Below are 16,834 nucleotides of genomic sequence, written 5' to 3'. Positions count from 1 at the left end.
TCCTACCCACTGGACAAAATTTAGACTCATGGATTCAATTTTCAGAATAAGATAACATTGAAAACCCTTCTATAGTTTATTCCATAGAAAACATCTACCTAGAAGATAATGCAAAACATTCACACTGAAATATTTATAAAAAGAGTATGTATGAAAACTTGACACTGTAAAAGCTCATATTTATACCAACTGACAGATCCACTGAAAGTTTCATAAACTATAAAATATTATATGTTGATAATAATAATCAAAACATGATGCAGGCTAACAGAAAACTACAACAGTGTGCAATAAAAGATGGCAGATATTGGTTCTCCTAACTTTGTCCCCATGCTGAAAGTCCTAGGATTTGCAATGACTACAAAGTTAGGCATGTAGTCACTGTTTTGCAAGTAACTGGATTGCCTCCTTCATCACAATTAGTATTTTTTCTTTCCCAACTATTAGGAGATGGTCAGTAAATAATGGAAATTGAAGAAAGGTAACAATCAATACAAAAGTGTTGCCCTAAGTAAATATCTACCTGACACTGCAAATTGAGTAAAGAACTTTGCCTATCCATCTTTTTTGCATCTATAAGAGTAACTACATATATTCAAGTGGTCTGTGATCACAGCCCCCAAAGAAATCATAAATATTTTGCTAACAAATGTTGGCTCTAGAGGTACCTTCCCTTCTTGTGAAACTAAATAATTTTTAAGGCTTCTTAAGTCCAAAAAATGCAGCAAAAACAACAGAAATAGAATATCATCTGAAGACTAAGGAGACAAGCACATTGTTCAGCAGCCTAATATTTTCAGAATATAGACTTTAAAAATTGGTCTCCTTAGTAGACTTCAAATGAGCATGAATCTTGTGATGAAGATGGAGAAACTTCTACTTAAATATTGTGGATTGGACACATTTATTTTTACTCTTAAAACATTACCAAAGTACATTAAAGATCTTTAGGTATAAACATAAAAATACAAAGTGAAATACAGAGATAATACAACATGAAAAATAGCAATAAAACTTAGGGGAAATTAAAATTGATGGATGAGTGATAATTCCATTTTCATAATACTGAAATTTAAATGCTTACCAAAGAAAAACCCCACATGAACCATATACAATGTATTAGTAGTTTAAATGGTATCTGGTTTCTCCAGAGCAAGTTTTAAAACTGAGAACATGAAGAAAATCTGTAAGAAAAACATTGGCTAAACTTTATTTCTATATCTAGTCAGAGCATCAAATCAAACTCAGGAAAAGATTAAAAAAAATAAAACAACACTTTCCAGATAGGCAGGTCAGAAAATTATCTTACTGATTTGCTCTCAGCAATGTTTATAGAATGTCTCTACTATAATGAAAAAGAATAGCAAAATGCATGCAATCAAATTAGAGAAAAAGTGAAGAAAGTCATTGGGATGAATAAAATCCACACAACAACAGCACTGCGACAAGCTGAGAGAACAGCTCATGTTGTTCAGATTTGGGAAAGAAATTGCGGTGGAAATCCCAAGAAAAAATCTGGGCTGATAGATCACCCAAAGCAGTCCATAGTCTGTAGTACTTTGGAGAAAAGGTAAATATCCAAGAAAAACAAAAATTCACAGTAGAAAGAAAATACAATCATAGTGTACACATTGCTCAACTGTGAGAAATGTTTATGTAAAAAGAATGAAATAAATACCAAAAATCAATTTAACCAGGAAAACAAATATTGATAAGGTAGGACAAGAGGTCACTTTGCCATTGATGAGACCAAATGTCTGACGTATACAAATGACAAAGGGTTTATTTTGGCTCATGGTTTCAGAAATTTCAGTCCATGGTTTGTTAGTTATCAGGCAGAAATATCATGGTAGAAATGAATTTAACAACATGTGCCAAGAAAAATAATTAAACAGGATTTAGTTGCACCCATTTATATTGATAAAATAGATAGAAAAAGATTCATGGGGAAGAATTTAAAATGATAGTATTTGCAAACATTGGAAGATGGCACATATTTGAATGGCTACAACAAGAGAATATTTTGCCACTCTTAAATACATATTTTCAATAATTATTTAAGGGTACAGTGGAAAGAAGCAGGATACAAAACTGTATATTCTAAGTCTTTAGCTAGGGTCTCAGTTTTAAAATCTGTTAGCTTACATGATGTCCATTCACTGTCTCATAATGGAAATCTCAAAGAAGATAAAGTAATCCATTACTGTTTGCAAGTTTTTCACAAATTTGGATTTTTTAAAAAATTATTTTCAAAATTAAATGAAATTAAATTTTGAGTATATATATCTCATACAACAAATAGCCACTGTTACTTGGGACTTATGCTAAGAGAAAGTGTTTAAACAAGACTCATTAATTACCACCAGCTCAATTTGTCCTGGTCAATCACTTGCACAGAACCTCTGAATATTTCCACATCTACACTACAATGGTGACTTTGTCTGGGGGATAAATGGAAGGTGCTTTAGGTCTTCAGAGATGCACTGGGGTGTTTCTCACAGAAACAGGGTCAGTGATGACCCTCAGCATTGAGGTTGGACAACGAATTAAATGAAAGTTAAGTATTTTATTTACAGAATGTTTGGAAATTGTTCACTGAGACTCAGCATAGGAGCACCCACAAGGGCACTCATATTTTCAACATAGCTCAGTTAGGAACAAATATTTTACAAAGTTAAGTCACTTACAGACCTACTTGGTCAACTCTATCATTTTTCAAAAGAAACAGGCTCACAAGGCTTAAGAATTATTCAAGTTCAAATCAACTTATAACGGAGTCACTGTGTGTCTCATTCCAGTATTGTTTTAATATCCAAAGCTGCTCAGCTATGCAAGACAGAAAGGGTTAAGTCTGTGATGTCTCACAGCAGGGAACAAAGGGTCATACAATAAAAAGGGACAGTTCCAGGCATATAGCACACTGGGTGATCACCTCTACTTTGGAGGAAAAAATAATCGTGTTTTCCTTTTTCCTAAATGGTTAAAAAAATGCATTTATTTGAAGTTTTCTTACAATCATCATTAAGTTTTCTACTGAAATTTCTTCTGCTAATGAGCTGATGTGCCTCTACTGCCTCTTGTAAATTAATCTTAACAAGCAACCCAGTGGTTCAACTTACATTCCAATTTGTAAAAAATAACTCTTTTCAGACCTAATCCTATGAGATCTTACTTAGGAACCTACAATTTTAAAAATAGAAAGCCAGGAGTCATCCATCTCATGGCCTCACTATATTAGAACATATAATTTCAGTATCAAAGCAAAGCAAAACAAATTTTTGTAGCTTATAAATGGTAACTTGAAAACACAGTTTTAAAGAGATTTATTAGGAAATAGATAAACTTTGATTTAAAAAGAGACTTCTGTATTACTACAAATTCTGCCTTCAATAATGAATATATAATTTAGAGGTAACATTTAAAAATAGTGTTGTACACAAAACTTACTGGTAAATCATGATTCAGCCTAATCAACATTTTAAATTATAATAACTTTTAATATTTTGTGCTTATCCATTATTTATTATAATCTGTCGATCCTATTATAAACTATGGCTTCAAAAATATAGCAAGAAGACAAATATTTACTGTTTTCTGAGAAAAATAAAGCAAAAATGAAATTAGTTTTAGGAAGTAGAAAAGTAGAACTAAATAGATCAAGTGGGGAAAAGAGAAAATATTCTACAATATTCTAAGGTCTACAATATTCTGAGATCTTTATCAAAGCTGAAAAATGATTAGCTGTTCTCATGTTTAAAATTTTACTTTAAAATACAGGAAATTCTACTTTATTTCCATTTTTTCATTTTCTAATGTTATTTTTCCTTTTCCCTTATTACCTTTCCCCTACCCTTCCCATTTCCCCTACACCTTTAGCCCTTTTCTTCCTATTTCACGTTGTCAATTATATCATTAGGATCTTGTGTACCATTATAGTTATTCACACCAGAGAAACTATTCAGTATTTATACATGTGTGACTTATTTATTTTAGGAGTATATTATTTTAGGAGTATATCCTCAATATGTATCCATTTTCCTATGAATGACTCTAATTTGTCATTCTTTATGGCTGAGTAGTATTCCATTTTATAGAAAAACCATATCTTCTTTATCCAAGTATTTGTAAATAGGGAAGGGAGGAGAGGGTGAAGGGAGGGCAGGGATAAGGGGAAAAAATGAGAGCCAAGACCTGTCATGTAAAGGTACAAGATCCCAGTGATGAATGTAACTGTATTGTATACCTAAAATGTACCAATAAATTCAATAAGAAAAAAAAAATACAGGGACATCAATCACTGAACTTGGAGGGGATTTTTGTTTGTTTTAGAGAAATATTCTGAGGCTAATATTGCTTTCTGCTTTAAAAACTTGGGACAAGGGGAAAAATGAGAACCAAGACCTGTCATGTAAAGGTACAAGATCCCAATAATGAATGTAACTGTATTGTATACTTAAAATGTACCAATAAACTCAATTAAAAAAACAACTTTGCCCTGAAGTTTAAAAATTACTTGAATTTCATGTTTTTAATGAAATCTGGTAAGTGTTGTATTTTAATTAAAAGTAGCACATATAGTATTATACCAGCTATTCCACAATTATTTTTACTTAGCTATCTTTCTTCTTGTATGTACACCAAAAGATTTATCTTACATTCATTGGACAAGTATTTAGAGTGATTTTATTGCCATGTAGAGTTTTGCTGATTGTTTATTTCTTTCTTAGTAATTTTTCATAGTTACTTTTTATATATAATGAAACTACACTGTTTTTGTATATTTAAATACATATTTTATTTCTATCTTTTTTTGGGGGGTATTGGGGATCAAATTAGTATCTTGCCTTTGCTAGGCAGGTACAGTATCACTGAGCTAAATCCCCAGCCCTTAAATACATATTTTCAAAGACATGTCTTTAACTATAATTGTCATTTTTTAAATATTTAATGCAGGTATTGGTCATTTGAACGTGTGTAGTATAAATTTATGTATTAATCACCTTTATTCCAAATTATGTCATGTTTAAGGACAATTAGTAATCAAGAGTTGGGCTGGGGATTTAGCTCAGTGATTCTGCCACCTGCCTTGCAAGCACAAGATCCTGAGTTCAATCCCCAGTACCAAAAATATAAATAAAGAGTTAAAGGGTGATTGTAGCCAGTGCAGATCATAATCCCAAAAGTCGCAGTTGTAAATGTTATAAATCTCAATGCTACTCACCACTTCTGCTCCATCACAGCTCCACATTTGCCATCAAATATTGGCCTTCACGAGAGAATAAAAAGAATAATACAAGAGCCATCTGCACCACTCACAGGTGCTCCAGTGTTATCGAAACACATTCAGCGGTGAACTTCACCTAATGAAGATCTGACTTTTGAAGAAGCTAGACTTTTTACAGTTACCTCTAAGTCTATGATAGAAAAATGCTGCATTTTGGCTAATAGAAGGCACTTTAAAACTGCCCCCACTCTTTTTCACCAAATATAAACAGTTCATGCTGCTGTTGGATATGAAAACTCTAGAATGGATCTGCTGGGAAAGCAGACCATGTTATAAACACTCACTTGGTGATTTAGTGAATCCCCAGCCATAGTGTAGATTTGGAATTGGGTGAGATTAAAGATGCTCAAAGGGAATTCCAAGGTCCTGCCAATAAAGACTGATCTTTTTCCATCCAGCAAAATTCGTTTGATGAAAAACAGTTGAGTGGATTAGCCACAAAACATTACAACACTAAAAACTTCAGTTTGAAAGTACATCATTTGCCTACATTGGCATTCTTTCCAGCTGATTGTATTTCAGCAGCTTCATGCATTAAGCTGCATTTTCCTGAAGAAGCCAGCAAAGTTACTGACTGATTTGAAAGTAACTATAGTAAGATGAGGCAATTACATGTGATGTTGCTGTTTGGATACTGTTTCTGCCAAGTGTTTTCAGGGAGTCAAAACAACACAGAAACTTGGCCCTGAAGAGTCACCACGTCACCCAATTTCAAAGAGAACAGAACCAGGTAGACAATGAACATGATCGTATTCTCCAAGAAAAGCCACATCCTAAGAGGAGGGAAAAAAGCAGATATTCATTGGAGCACAAGACTTCAAAATAGGGTTAATATTAGTAAAAGCCAACAACTTCTTCTGGACCACACATATGTAATCATCCATGATCTATTCCTACAATTCTCATCTTCAAAGTTTCACTTTAGTTTCTTCTTGGTGTTCTTTTCCTTTTTCAGTTTTCTCCAGTATTTTAGATTGTCAGCATTATTCTTCTGCAATTTCTTGTGCTATGTATTTCATTTTTACTCATTTCAATATGGCAGGTATAAATGTGTAAAGACTTTAGGAAGTTTGAGTTTGTTTTACACACTTTTTATAAATTTGATGCCACAAAATTACATTATCACAATATTAACTTTGTGTGCAAGCATTGTGTACATACGTAAAATGTTGAAACTTTTTCAATAAATGAAGAAATGTCCTTTTTGTACACCTGCATCAAGATCTCAGTTCTTTATATCTGAAAAGGTAGTCTGTCACAGAATTTTGATGATTATAAGCACGAATGTACAAAACTATCAACCATTGAGATATGCATTTTACATTTCATTTTTTATGTATTTCTTCATGAATGTGGTTCAATCGCTCATGAGCTTTATACCTATGTGATTGTCTTTAGGATATCTAAGTGTTCATGATTGCAAAAGTGGCATTATTACCTTATTTTGTATGTACTAAGCCATTTTACTATAGCCAAAAATGAAAACAAAGTATCCATCAACCAATAAATGGATTAAAAAAAAAACAACAGTGGTATGTGCATAATGGAATACTACACACCAATAATAAATGAAGTTCTGTCATTTGTGACAAAATGGATGGAACTGAGATTATGCTAAGTGAAATAAACGAGGCACAGAAAAAAAAGTACCAAATGACCTCACTGCTATGTGAAGCACAAAAATGCTAATCTCACAGAAGTTGAGAATAGAATTATTGCTACTAGACACCAGGGAAAGAAGGCAACAGAGAAGGATGAGGGAATGTTAGTTATTGTGTACTAAATTATAGTTAGGTAAGGGTAAGACGCTCTTCTGTGTTATTGTACAGCAGAGTCACAATAAGACTCTTCAACAAAACTAGGAAAAAGGGATTTTGAAAGCCTGGTTTAAATGCTTCACAGTATATACATTCATGGAAACATCATATGGTACCTTATTAATATATATAATTATCATATTTATGTGACAGTTAAAATTTTAAAACACAAATACAGCTAAAAATTACAGCCCAATTTTAGACCACTATCATCACACACACACACACACACTCTGCTCCCATTTGGTCTTGGAACTGAAAGAAATGCTGGCATTATTTTAATGTGACTTAAGAAATAATGAGGGAAAAATTTATGAAATCTTAGTTTATGATATAAACTATGAGTGACAACAGAAATATTAACAATATGATCAATAAATATGTGCATCATATGCATATAATTAGTGGCTGAGTAATATGGCTATTTAAAATTAAACTAATACCAGTCTTGATCACATCTGATTCAGAGAGTTTCCTACTGCTAGAACTTAGGACAGTCAGAAAGAGTGGTTACTGTGATGTCTGACTTCTGCCTGTCCTAACACTAGCGTGCTTTGTCCCTGGAGTTAGTACAACAGCACCCCTTCATCTGCACTTTGCCTCCTGCAAGTTCAGTTCCCAAATACTACATGGAAAATTCCAGAAACAAATAATTTGTAATTTTAATTATCCTTTCTGACTGTATATACTTATAACTATTCAGTGTTATATCATCATGATTAATCTTGATTTGCCAAATTTATAATTGGAACTCTATCATAAATATGTATGTGTAGCAAAAAACATAGTATGTGTCAGGTTTGCCACCGTCCATGGATTCCAATATCTGCAAACATTAGAATGTTCCTCATTGATAAAAAGAGACTACTGTATATTAACATCTTTGGCCCGCAACTCTCTCATACAAAAGCAGTTGGAGTTATACAATTCAAATAGTTCCTTCTGCCCATGAGTTCAGTACAATAGTTCACTGTTGCTTCTTATTTCTAAGAACAAGATAGTGACAGTGTGTGCTACACAGCATTTCATTAAAAAATCATTGATCCATGTGGCTTTTACTTGTAACTACTGGGCATAGAAGGATGGTTTAGTGTCTCCTTTTTTTCTTAACATCCACACGACTGCACTGAGCATTGGCATCAATGACTCCCTGGAAACTGCCTGCTTTCTTGAGCTCATTATCCACATCGAGATGAAAAGCAAGGCTATCTGTGAGTAAACAACTCTTTGCTTTACTGCTAATTTCTCTCAGAATATAGATGATAGATACAAAAGAGAGGCAACATGGATTGCTATTTGATATTCGACCTTCTGTCAGAAATTATTCACACCAATTAACTAGAACGCTGAAGTGTTCCATTTATTTTAAAACACTCATTTTCTAGCCCAGTAGGTTTAGTATTTCAGGAAGTAGCTTTTGTATTCTACTAAACTCCAGGAAAATTAGACTTTTTCAAATCTCCATAAGAAATGTTTTTAACATTTTCTTTACAGTAACCACTCATTCATTTGTTTAACACTTCATCTATGACTGTACTAAGATCTAATAACACCTAGGTGAATAAAATGAATTCCCTACCCTCTGAAAGTGCACAGTTCAGTACAGGAAGCAGATAAAATATTCAAACTTTGACAATTCAATTTGTTAATAGAGATGTGCACAGAACAAGGCTGCCAAGGTACTAAAAGAATTGACTACCATTGTGCCAGGCATAGAGTTGCAGCTCACTAATAATCTGCTGAATGCTAAATGAGCTGACAACATAAAAGACATGCAGAGATTTAAAGACAAGATCTAGAAGGACATGCTAATTAGAGAAAAGATTCTCTGCAAAAATTCTGTTAGGCCTGCAATAGTTTAGCAAGCTAGATGAAGCCAAAGAAATAGGCAAACCTTGACTACTACTACCTCTGGTAGGTCAAACTAAGACTTTTTAATTTTACCCTGGCACATATAGAGATCATATTTACGTTCTAGAAATGGAATGAATATGGGTTTATAAGAGAACATAATAATACATTCAAAGAAAGCCAGAACTAAAACCCATTAAGAAAGAAGAGGCAATTTAAAAGTTGAACTTTGCAGCATAGGGTAAGACAAATGGAAGTATTTAGAAAATCTCTGGGATACTGGCTTAGGAAAGTCATGGAATTATGAAACCCTCCACTGAGAATTTAAGATGAAGTACACAATAAAGACTGTGTCCCCTCTAAATCTATATGTTGAAATAGAATCTCTAAAGTAACAGTATTTAAAGCTGAGTCTCTGTAGGAGGTGACACAGTCATGAAAGGGATTAGTGCCCTTACAAAAAAGGCACCAGAGAATCATTCTGGCCCCTTGTGCCTGTGAGGTTACACTAAGAAGACAGCCCACTGTCCAAGAAGCAAGAAGTAGGAGCTACCATGTACCAAATCTGCCGGCACCCTTACCTTGGACTTCCCAGCCTCAAGAACAGTGACACATAAAGTGTGCTGTTGATAAGCCACCTCATTTACATTTCATTACAGAAACTGAAAGTAATTAAAATAAAAAGCAAATAAATAAAAGAATACAATTTTGAACATGCTGAGTTTTAAATATTTGTGTAGTATCTAGGAGTTTACATGCAAATGGCTATAGAAAAAAACAGTTATGGCACTAAAGAGAGAAGATTCTACTAGATGCAAAACTTGGAACAATAGCTCTTCACACAGAGTTTGAAATTTGGAGCATTAGACAGATGAGCTAGGAAGACTGGAGAAACGACAATAAAGAATAGGACTCAGGAAAGAGTTACCTATAAGAAAGAGAAAAGCTAACAAAATGGTAGAGTATGAGCAGGCCAAAAAGAAGTATGAGAAGGACCAAGAAAAGTAGTTTTTTTATGACTTGTACGTAGATGTCCCCTTAAAGGCTCATGCAGTCCTAGGTGGGGGTTTTTGAAGCTGGATATAAGGTATGTAATGTTGGGATCAAAGATGTGATGCTGGTATTAATTCATCGTTTGATGATAGAATTAAGGCTGTGCCACCTTGGGTATGAGCACTACCCATTGTAAGAGTAAATAGCCTGGATAGGATATAAGGGACAGAAAGAGCATCAATGCCGGTTACATGTAACTTGCTGCTTGCTGCCTTGCTGCCTTCTGCCTACCATGAACTATTTCTCCTCTGCAATGCCTCTCTGCCATGCTATCCTGCCTTGGAGTCAGCAAACTATGAACTAAAATATCCGCACACTGTGATCCAAATAAATATTCCCTCCTTTAACTTTGGACATCAGGTATTTTTGTCTCAGCAACAAGAAAAGTAACTAAGACAGTGTTACAGAAGAACACAGTGGGAGGTGGGCTTAAGAAACAAAGGAACCATACAACACTAATCCAAAACGCAAAATGAGGACAGTATAGGACTCCCTAACTTGGATAGTATAGGACTACAAACCAATGAAGACTGTTAATTTGTCATGAACAAGAAATTAAATGTGTACAGTATTGTCTCTGAAGAGCTCCATGCTTCTAATGTCTGCATAAAAAAAAAAAAAAAGACTGTGAGATTCAGGCATAGGCACAGCATAGACATTTCTGCCACAGGGAATGTCCCAATGTGTCACACACCAGCAACACCACAAATAAACCAGGCACCCACCAACTTGATCTCCAGCCATGGGTGCATTTTATAAACCCCTCCCAGATTACATGTGCTAAAGCATATGTCCCTCATTTTCTCATCAACTGAAATTTTATGGTTGTCCACTCTCTCCTGAAATCCAAATGTCAAAACCAGTTACAAGTTTAGCACTCCCAATCCAAGAATCTAAAATACAAAATACTCCAAAATAAAAAAATATCATGAGTGTCAACAAGATGACACAAATGGAAAATTCCATACCTGACCTCATGCAACAGGTCACTGTTGTATAAAATTAGTTTCAGGTTGATGTATAAGGTGTATATGAAACACTAATAAATTTTGTATCTAGACTTGTGTTCCATTCCCAAATTAACTCATGTATATGCACATATTCCAAAATCTGCAGAAATAAAATCGAAAATCCAAATCCACTTTTAATCCTATACACTTTGGATAAAGAATACTCAACCCATATTCAAGTTTACTTACAATATTTTCTTAATTTTATCTTCATCTTTACCACACTCACAAATGCTTTGACAAAATGACCTCATCTCAAATCCATGCAGACACTTTAATTTTCATTTCAATCCTGATCATTTTTTCTACCCCTATTTACCATAACTTCTTGTAGAACCTCAACTAATGCTTCAAGGCCCTCTTAAAAACCACTTGCTCCTTAAAAGCTGTTTTGTTTCATTCAAAACCATTACCTACTAACAAAAATACCTAGATGGCCATTATTCATATAAAATTTAGTCAATATTGAAGAAAATATAATGGATTCATTAAAATCATAATTACTGCCTTAATTGTCATACACATATGCATATATTCTGGTATCTTACAGTAAAGTCCAGTGAAAACATTGAATCCCAAATGCCCACTATTCACATTCTAAACTATGCTTCCACTCTCTTCTTAAGTGTATTGTCTCTAATTACAATGCATACCCATAATCTTTCCTTGGACCACCAAAGTCCAGTTAAACATTTGATGACTCCATTACAGCACGCTTTCACCTAGTACTCAGCATTTCATAATAGTTAACATTTCTAAGAATGGCTATTTTTTATTTAAACCTTAAAGATGAGAAATGGATAAATTTTCAGTTTTCTTCAATTTACTTACATTTACTTAGATCCTTAAATAATTTCCAACTCTATGGAAAATATGATCTTTTGACAATTTACTTCCCTCGCCTTATGGGAAGTTTGGGAGGAGAGTAGGTTTGCAGCACGCTGCTTATAGGCAACTCAAGTGAAGATGTTGATGTCAGGGTGAGAGATGTGGGTGCAGAAAGCTTGGAGGTAAAAGTGGATCAAGAATTAAAACAGACGAATCACTCACACTGAAGGGATAATGGAACTCGCTGAAGCCATAAATCAATGGCGCAATTACATGGAAGAAAATATCAAGACTGAAAGCAAAGAGTGTCTAATGCAGTTTGAGGAAGGCTTTAAAAGAGGCAACCCATAAAAGGACATGTTAAAGAGGAGAAACAATGTAAGAGAAGATCACAGCTGACAAGGAAGAGAAGATTTTAAGAGACTATAATTAGCCATGTTAAATACTTGCCACATATGGGGAGAATTAAATCTAATTGTGGAACCATTGGTGGCAGTGGAGAGAGTGCTTCCTGGAGTGGCCAAATAGAATCTAGAGTGGCATGGAGCCAAGAGGCACGTGATACTGTTTGGGAAACATAACTGATAAAGTGAAAATTAAAAAGAACACAGAGTGAGGGTATACGTTTTGTGAAAGAAGATTTTGGGTTTCATTTGATATCTTTTTTGTAGTTGTTGCTGCTGCTGTTGTTTGTTGTTGTTGTTGTTGTTGCTATTGCTGTTTTATTTTGATTTAAGTTCTATGTGTAGGGCTGGGGATGTAGCTCAGTGGTAGAGCACTTGGCTACTGTGCGCAGGCCCTGTGTTTTAGCCCCACCACTGGAAGAAAGAAGCAAAAAGAAAAGGAAAGAGAGTGGGAAGGCAGAAGGAGGGAAAGACTCTATGTTTGTATTTAAGATTCTCTGATTTTTCTTATTGCACAACAGCCCTAACACTTCCATTCCTACAATACCTCTGAGGTTACTCTTGTCAAAGTCACTATGATCTCCATTTTATTACATGTCAAAGATCACTTCTACCATATTTGAAATATTCACTGTATTTAAAATCATCCTTGAAATGTTATCTTGTTTGTGCTTCTATAACCCAGCTTGTTCCTATTTTCCTTCTGCCACATTTGAGACTTCTTTGTTGGCTCTTCCTAGTCTGCTTAACCTTCAAATATTGAGAGTCCTCCACTGTTGACCATATACCTCCATATCTTCTCTGAATTTTCCTTATCTATAGGAAATCTTGTGGATTTAAGTACCATCTCTCATTGATAATTCTCACATTAATATCTGTTCTGAACTGCTCCCTTGAATATGAAACTCATGTATCAATCTGCCTATTTTGCACTCCCTCTGGCTATTTAATGAGTATCTCAAACATTATATGCCAAAGGAGAGAACCCAGCATTTCAAGTCCCCTGCCATACATTCTCCATTCATTTTTCTATCCCTTACCCCAACCCTCATGACCTCTAACTCAGTAAACTGCACAATTAACCATTTACTTGATCAAGACAAAAATCAAGGGCCATCTTTGTTTTTTCACTTCCAATCCACCATTAAATTCTATTAACCCTGCTTTCCAAAATATCTTCCTAATCCATCCATGTTGGTCCATCTCTGCTACCATTAGTCCAAGTCAATATCGACTCTCACTTGCATTACACAATAGACTTTTAATTGATCCCTAACACTCATGCTCCATTTCAATCTACTGCCCCCTTGGCAGTCAAAACACTCTTCTAAAACATAGGTCATTACATTGCCCTCTGCATTGTGCTTTAAATGAAATTTAAATGTTTCATAACACCCTATATTCCAAACTCTAAGCTATTTTTCAATCCTCATCCCATGACATGCTTTACTTTGCCTAATAAATTTTGGCCTCCGTCTCAGGCAACAGCCTGAGACTAGACTCTGTAATGCATTCTCCTCTGCAATTTGATTTGTAGACACTTTCTTGCTACTTGTCTTTACTAATAGATATATTACCAAAAAAATTATTTGCCTGAACCATATACCAGACACCGTGAGGAAAGTGAATTTACATTCAGAACACTACCCACAAATAAATTCAGCATCTGAGCAAGTTGATGTTTCTCTATCCTTCTCCGAGCTTTGCTTCTGCATAAGACAAAAGACTGCGGTAATAATGATGTAACATGAGCTACTGTCCCTGTCCACTGCTTGATCATTTCACAAATGTCTGAAATCCCTCCTAGAAAGCTTTACTGCTTGTTTACTGTTAATGGCAAGAAAGGCCATTGCAGGACCTTCTATGTAATCCTTTGGTTACTCAGTAGGTCAGGGAACAAATATGAGTATAACTGCTAATTGTGAATTATGTGCCTTCTAGTCTTTGCTCTAACTTTTTGAATCAAGCAGCAACTGCAGTTAGTATTGTAACTCTGGTATATTTTTCATCTTCATCTAATGCTATGAAAACAGAAAGATTCATTTAGACATGATTGATCCTGCATCATTGCGCCTAGTTCCATCCACAAAGGCTTCAGAACATGGATCAAATGCAATACAAATACAAATACAATGACTGATGCACTCATATTTAAGGCTAAGACAAATTCATATGCTCTCATGGCAGTCCAAACAGCCTTAGGTTATGCTATGCATTGTGATCAAGACTTCAACTGATTATAGAAAACAACATAATGATCATCCAAATTGGGTTGGCTAACAAATCCCAAACTGGAGTTCCTGTGACCTTCAGTTTTTCTTGTTTGTGGAGGTAAGAGAACAGAGAATGACTCTCCATTGGAGCTGAGTATTGGTTGGTTGGTTGTCTTTGGTTCATCTATTTCCCCTTTGATTATTGTCAATAAAACCAAAGATCCACAGTTTATTCTAAACTCCTTGAAAAGGTCGTAATGAAGAATACACTGGCCTTTGATTACATCTTGCTTGTCTGGAGTGAGACTTAAGGCTCCTTCTAGGTCTGAGTTAGTGGACTGGTCCTTAACCCTGGGGGGCCAAGTTGAGGCAAATACTCTGGATGGCCTCGCCACGTTGGAAATATCACCAACTAAATGCTGTCTGAAACAAACTGAATGAATTTGGTCTCAGCCTCTGTCCATTAGATTACTCAAAGGGTCCAAAGAAGTACAAACACATGTAAAATTTTAAGTTTGACTAAGAATATTTAGGTCCAAGGAAATTTATGGGAAAGGAAATTTGTCATGGACTCTAAGCAAAACTGTATATTCTTGCCAAGAATTCCTTTAAAACAAGGTTCTGGTTTCTCTTTAACCATGCCAATTCTCAAAGATGTCTTTTCCATGATCAGCCTTCACATGTGAAGCAATGTTTCTATGATTCAATGTATATGCTCGTAAAAAAAATAGGTGAATTCACCAAGCTTATTGATTCTCAGCTATAACACTGCATAAATATCATCCACTAAAGCCCTCTGCATTATTCTCTTGGGCTTTGGAGAACAAAGGAAAATTACACCAACATGATGACCATGTTTCTTATTATGCCATAAGGAAAAAGCCTTTCATCTCTGACCCAGAAAATTCATGTATTCCTGTGTTCCATGAAACTGTAACAGGAATTCATATAACATATTAACTTAGCAGTCTATAAGAAGATTAAAATCAAATCTCAGACCCTGACAATGGACGCTATTGCATTCAGGTTTTAGTAAACCTTCTGAGAAAACTTCTAGAGAATCTCCCAAGTACTCAGATAGCACAATGAATCCAGAATCTTTGGGTAGAGTGAACGATGATACAGAAGTATGTAGGTAGGTAGACAACTCCATACTATCCTCCAGTTTCTTTCAGTATAAATTGGAAGAAACTGTATCACTTCTGGAAAATTGAGAATGTCCTCCTATAGCTCACTTTGTATATATCTTCCTGTGACCAGCTCAGCTTTGTGTATAATAACAGTTCTAGAAGAAACGAGAGGAGATGAGATAAGCTTATTAGTTTTCTCCAAAAAGGTGATGCCGTTGACAAAGGAGTCCCAGAAGACTTTGGAAAACTCCAACCTAGACCCATTCAAGCAAGAACATTCTTTAAAATGTAATTTTCAGTCTCAAAATGGACTGGTGATGGTGCTAAGTTGTGAATAGGTGATATAAAGTGTACTATGCATTTTCTTACTGCATAATTTTCAAGCACGATGTTTAAATTAAATCTCCCCCAAAGTGTGTCCCCTGCTCCATCTCTCACTTAATTTGAATTTCACTGGCCTCTGTTAAAGTGAAAATTTGAAAGTTGAATAAAGTGTGTATATTAATTTTTTTTTGTTTTGGTTTTTTTATGCCAGGGATCAAACTTGGGTCCTTGCACTTGCAAGTAGAACCATTGAGCTAAATACCTGGCCTGTGTGCATATTAATTTGCATGAATCAATAAGACATTTTCTTGGGATCAAGGTTTAAAGAAAATACAAAGAAACAGAGACCATATAAAAGTGAGTTCCTCAGGTCTGAACAAAAATATAAGAAGAGGAGAACAAGAAGGTTCTGGGAATAATAGATAACGTGAAATAGGAAGAAAAAGTTCAAATGGGAAGGGCATTAAGGAAGTGAGGAGGAGGAAAGGAAGAAATGAGAAAAGAGAAAATAAAAACAAAGCTTTTGTAAGTAAGGAATGGAAGAAGGACTGAAGGGAAGGGAGGGAAATTGGAAAAATTTAGATATATCATGGACAGGTACAAATTCCATACAACAAATGTGATCAGTGTGTAAATCTAAATTGTACCAATGAACTTAATTCTAAAAAAAGAAAGTACTGGAGAGCCAAACTAGTTTTGCCTGAGGGTCACCAGCATGAAGTAAGAGGGTTCTGTTTCCAAGGTAAAGTAAAAATAACTTAAAATTTCTTATTAATTGTCCCAATAAAATTACTACTTTAACAATAGATCACCTTGGGCTGGAGATTTAGCTCAGTGATTCTGCTGCCTTTCCTCAAAAGCACAAGGTCCTGAGTTCTATCTCTGGTACAAAAAAAAAAAAAAAAAAAAAAAAAAAAAAC

Source organism: Fukomys damarensis, unplaced genomic scaffold, assembly GCF_012274545.1.
Source record: "Fukomys damarensis isolate Sample0158 unplaced genomic scaffold, DMR_v1.0_HiC HiC_scaffold_26, whole genome shotgun sequence".
NCBI lineage: Eukaryota > Metazoa > Chordata > Mammalia > Rodentia > Bathyergidae > Fukomys > Fukomys damarensis.
This window is presented reverse-complemented; position numbering follows the sequence as displayed.